The sequence below is a fragment of the Elephantulus edwardii genome, unplaced genomic scaffold (genome assembly GCF_000299155.1).
Source record: "Elephantulus edwardii isolate Elephantulus edwardi_28Jun2011 unplaced genomic scaffold, EleEdw1.0 scaffold00049, whole genome shotgun sequence".
NCBI lineage: Eukaryota > Metazoa > Chordata > Mammalia > Macroscelidea > Macroscelididae > Elephantulus > Elephantulus edwardii.
Genome location: NW_006399799.1, coordinates 3,134,819 through 3,140,376, shown reverse-complemented (window position 1 = coordinate 3,140,376; position 5,558 = coordinate 3,134,819). Strand labels below are relative to the sequence as shown.

The 5,558-nt window shown below is 40.8% G+C and overlaps 1 pseudogene; it reads right to left on the bottom strand.

Annotated features, from left to right (window-relative positions):
* LOC102844601 overlaps positions 1-5,558 on the bottom strand; it is a 67,164-nt pseudogene that overhangs the window by 50,873 nt on the left and 10,733 nt on the right.

Sequence of the window (5,558 nt, the reverse complement as noted above, 5' to 3'; positions counted from 1 at the left end):
TGTTGCCTTAAATTTGCTTTAGGGCAAGATGTAAGTGACTAAGGAGACACATGAGAGGCCACTGAGAATAATAACTACATTCCTTGACAATGGTTGGATCCAAAGCTTTGTCTTGGCATGTATCTTGGGCATTTTCACTTATCACCCTCACCCCGGAGGCCTGCCTGGGTTTTCACAACTGAAAACAGTGATGATATGAGACTAGGAGATGAGGTTAGTCTACAAAAGACTGCTATTCCCCTTCTCAAAGGAAGACTGACTCATAGATATAATGCTTGTCAGGAATAAACTCTACTGAAAACTAGGGACTCTCTGTATATGTACACATCCCCTGCCCCCCATACACACCTCGAGTCACTGAAAGATGCTAGTGGTTAAGTGCTCAGTTACTAAATAAAATGGTAGAGGCTTAAGCCTGTCTAGAGCCACTGGAGAAGAAAAGGCTGGCAATCTGCTTCCGAGGATCAGCCATTGGCAACCCTTGGAATGCAGTTCTGCACCGACTCACATAGGTTGTGTGAGTCTTCAAAGAATGTTGAGTTTATTCCAGGGAAGATTTAGATTAGGTTCCAAAAAGAATATACTGCTAATAAAAGCTGAAAAATACAAGCAGGGGCTATGAAAGAAGTTATGGCCTCTGTTGTCTGGGAAATAACTGCAGACAAGTCAGATTTCCCTCAATGCAGACAAAGTTCAGGTATCAGAAATAAAGAGGTCATGATTTGAATAATTTTAGGCCTCATTTTTTTTTTAGGTGTTTTGTCTTCAATGAGCCACTTAACCTCTCTGAGCTTCTGCTACTATATATATGTATATAATAACTGTATATTAGATATAAAATACTGCATATTATATTCTGCTACAGTATACATAAGAGCGTTTGGTAAAATTTAAGCAGTATAAAGGATGTCAGGCATTTAGCTCTTTGCTTTGCATATATGCCCATGTAATATTAACAATTTCCTCACTAATCTCTCATCCTCTTGTATTAGAAGGCATATTGTCTTTGGATATTATAACTATTTTGAAATACGTTAGGAAGGAAAATAAACAATAAAACCAGGCCCGGGGAAGGAGAGTCATCTTCAGAGTTAGCACCACTGCTGCCAATTTAAAGATTAAATTTCTTGGTGGTTTGAGAACATCAGCATGGTAAAAGATTTACCTACAGACTGCAGAGAGAAATTGACTCTGCAGGGGCCAAGCTCACTCAGTACTGGGTGCCCTAGGAATCTGCTTCCTGCTGCCAGGGCAAGCGGGCAATAAGCATGGTAGGTTTCAGCATCTTGGACAAGGTATTAGATGTGCAAATATGTCTCCTAGGCCCGGGTAATGATCCATGGCAGCCTTGGTTAACAGCCTTAGGGTTTTACGTATTTCTGTAATTATTCCATCATTTGGAAGTTTTGAGTTTCTAATTATTAGGCATGAATTAAAATGTCCTCTGTAATTCACATCCCTCTAGGCCTTGGAGCAGTGGTGCTGGGTTCCTGTCATGTTATCCTTCTGGTGAATGGTGAATAATCACAGCTGCCATCAACTTTCTCATCAGTCTCTATGTATTTTACCTCCAGGACTTCTTCTTTGCCATCATGAGTCTAAATCAACTCACTGATATGCTCAGTGATGAATGCCAGGTCTTCCTCCTTGCAAGCCCAGCCTCTTTAAATAAGAGTCTCAGATAAGGCTGCATATTAACATCATCTCTAGGAGTTCTTAAAGTGTCTTTGCAAGGCCTCAACTCTAGGGAATATGATTTTTATTGCTCTTGGGTTAGGCATGAGTATCATATTATAGCTTAAAAGCTCCCCAGATAATTGTAATGTGCAACAGAGATAAGAACCACTGAGCCAGAGATAGGGCTTTAAATCTCCTAATGACCCTTGAAGTTGATCTCAACATTTTATCCATGATTGTTTTGGGGCATAGACTAGGCCCCAATTTCTAGTTTATGGATTTCTAGCATAGACATTTGCCAATTTCAATGTTGGACCCTCATTTCCTTCAGACGTAGAGTGGAGCTATTAGCTGCCTGCTTTATCTTAAAATGTTTATCACAGTAATTAAATAAAATAATATGCAAATTGGAAAAGGCTAGGGAAATAAAAGATATTCAACATTAATATAGAGTTACAAGGGCCTAGAGAAGTCCTCCCAAAAAAGATGTTACTTCTAGAGCAGTTGTTATAAAGTTCGTTGGTAAAATGAAATGTGTGGAGGCCTTGTGACCTCACAATCACACTCTTGAGAATATAATCCAGAAAAACTCTAGGCAAAGGCTTCTATTTGTACTTGGGAATAGATATTCTTGGTAGCATTTTGATGGTGGCAGAGTCTTAGGAAACTAGTATATTTATCACTTAATAAAAAATGTGGATAAGCACACATAAGAGTATACTTTTATAGAAAACAAAATAGAAATTGTGTCGTTATTGTTGTGTGCCAACATGTTGGCTCAGATTCCTAGAAATCCCATAGAACAGAGAACAACTAACTCATGTGGTTTCCAAAGCTATTTTTTAGAGTTATCAGACTGTAGCAAGTATTTTATTACCATTAAATCTTTCTAGAATGCTCAAACACTATCAAACACCCTTTCATATCTCTAAAGGAGAAGAGTAGGCATTTGGTACTAGAACCAAGTGAAGTGTTACATTTCAAGCTTCTGATCACATCACATCACATCACATCACATCACATAGTGACCAGGCCAAGCTTATATATTGTTTTCGCACATTATCCAACTCTGTCTCTCACATCTCACTCATCTCAATGGAGACAACAGCTTCTACTACAATCTTTAAATGCAGAAGTTGAGAGAGAAAAATCCAGTGGAGACACATTTATATCAGTTCAACCCTTAGTTTAAAAAAACAAACTTAGTTGTTTTGAGAGAAAGGATCAAAGAAAGGTGTGAGCTGAAGAGTCAAACTTTAACCAGGGCTGGTAGCGATATATGTACAGCTTATTGTAGCTCTGAAAACCATTTCACATATTTAAAAATAAAGTGGCTTTTGTGATTTGAGGGGGCACGTTATTGTAAACATGTGCTGTTCAATATTAAAAATGTAAACATTTTATTGCAAAAGAACCCCGAAATGCCTTTAAGACAAACATTATCATAAAAAACCCACAAAAACCCAAAGTAATTTGTTTTTTGCTGTGAGGTATCCAAGAAAGACCCCACTTAAGGTTCGTCAGCATGAGCTTGAAACCTTTTGTCCTCTGTTCTTCAGAGTGAAACTGGGTTTTGATGAAATAGGAGCCTCTGCTGCCTCCTGTGTCTACAGTGTTGCCTTTCTCCACATCCATTGTGTCAGGAAGACAAAAACAGGTCTCAGTCTCACCCCAACCCTGATATCAATTACGTTCTACAACAGTGGCGCTATGCGGTATTTGTCGTTTTGTGACTGACATATTTCATTCAGTATAATGTCCTTCAGGGTCACCTATTTTGAATAATATTGCACAAGTTCCTTGTTTTTCAATGCAGTATAGTATTCCATTGTGTGAATATACCACAGCTTCTCTATCCATTCGTTTGTTGATGAGCACTTGTTTCCAGCTCTGCTATTGTGAACAAAACTGCAATGAACATGGGTGTGAATATATCTGCCTGGGTGATGGTTATGGTTTCTTTAGGGTCTATTCCCAGCAGCGGAATTGCTGGATCAAATGGTATTTCTATTTGTAACTTTTTTGAGAAAGTGTCATACAGCCTTCCTTAGTGGTTGCACCATTTTACACTCCCACCAACAGTGAATAAGGGTTCCAGTTTCTCCACAACCTCACCAGCATTTGACGTTTGCAGTTGTTGTTTCTTAAATTCAGTGTATTCCCTCCGGAATTGAACTTCCTCCTGATCCCAACTCTGCCTCAGCCTGGACCTTCTTGCGATTTTCTGCCACATTCTTGTGGTTGTTTTCTAGTCTTCCAACTCCTAGCTCAGGCTTTCCTCCTCCAGTGCCAGTTTCTTCAGCTCCCTCTGTAGCTGATCACTGTCATCTTCATTCACTCCCTCTAAGAGCTCTAGTGTTTGTGATTCTGACACTCATTTTCAGTGATACTGAGCTGGTGTCCAGCTGGTCTAAGAGAGTAACTGTGCATTCCTCACACTGTGGGTGATCCACGTCAGTCTGGACTGACATGATGTAAAAAAGATCTCCAGTGACCTTCAGTCTTCGGCTGAGATTCTCCATGGTGCCTCCCCGATCAGAATGAAGCTGTTGGCACCTTCTTTCAACATCAACATGACTGGGGGAATGAATCTATGGTGAGTTTCAATAAATGGCTCCTCTCCCAAGATAGCCTCTTCCTCCTGAGTCTCCCCTGCTTTTGCCTGGACTGTGGCAAGTACTGGAACTGTGAGCTCCTCGATGGTGACACAGTCCAGGATCTTGAAGCTCATGTTCCATTTCAGAGGCTGCCTGCAGTGCTGGTATACACGACGCTTACCTGCATCATACTACTGGATGACTTAGACCCCTCCGTATCTCAGGGTTTCAAGAGCCCACCACCTCGGTCCAGCCTACCATGGAGGAAGCTCCCAAGCTCTGGGTCTGCCCTGGAATGAGACCTCCAGAAGGACAATTGTTCAGACTTTCATTACTTCCCGGTACACTAGTGGAGAGCTTCCACCTTGGGGCAGGGCGTGATGCCAGGAAGCTTCATGCACTCTGGCTGTTGAGTCTGGTCCATTCGAACACCAAAAGCTGTGTTCTTTAGAGAAGCACACACTATGAGACATGTTTCTCTTACCGTGCAGTTGATGGGTTTGAACTGTGACCTTTCAGTTAACAGCTAAACATTTAGCCATTGCACCAGTCAGGTTCCCTGTGTTGAAATTGTTGTGTACCATCAAGTTGACCCTCCAATCTGGTTTTCAGAGACAGTAAATGGCACAAGAGGAGACTGTCCATCCTTCTTCCATGGAGCACCTGGTGGACTTGAACCGCATGCCTTGGGGATTGCAGCACAGTTTCTTACCACTAGGTAGAAATAAGAATAATAAAATGGAATGTACATGAGTAACATGAGTAGAACTGCAGAAGAGTGATGGAAGAAGTAAAGTAGCAGCATGAGATGTGGAACACATTATAAGTTAAGGTGCATTTAAAACATATACATCCACAAAGTAATCTCACAGATTCCTCATGGATATATGGTGGCTTCATGGTAGAGAGCTGCACTGCCAACTCAAGGGTATGCAGTTCCAATCCACAAGCTGCTTCACGTATGAAAGAGGAACAGTTTCCTCCCATGATATTTACAGCCTCTGAAAACACAGAGGGTCCACTATGAGTCAATTCTGACTCCATTATACATAACAACAACAATGGCATTTGCTAAATACAACATCGTAAATGCTTATGGAGAGTTAGAATGGGAACAGACCTGGAAGAGGAAAATAATGAAACAAAATTTATTAAGAACAGAACCTTAAACAGGTAGATGTTGATACTATGTGCCACGAACTAGGGAGTATGATTAGCACAGCTCTTTGATCTTTTCAGAAGGTAAACAAGAAATTGCTCCATTTCACAAGCAAAATCCTGCTG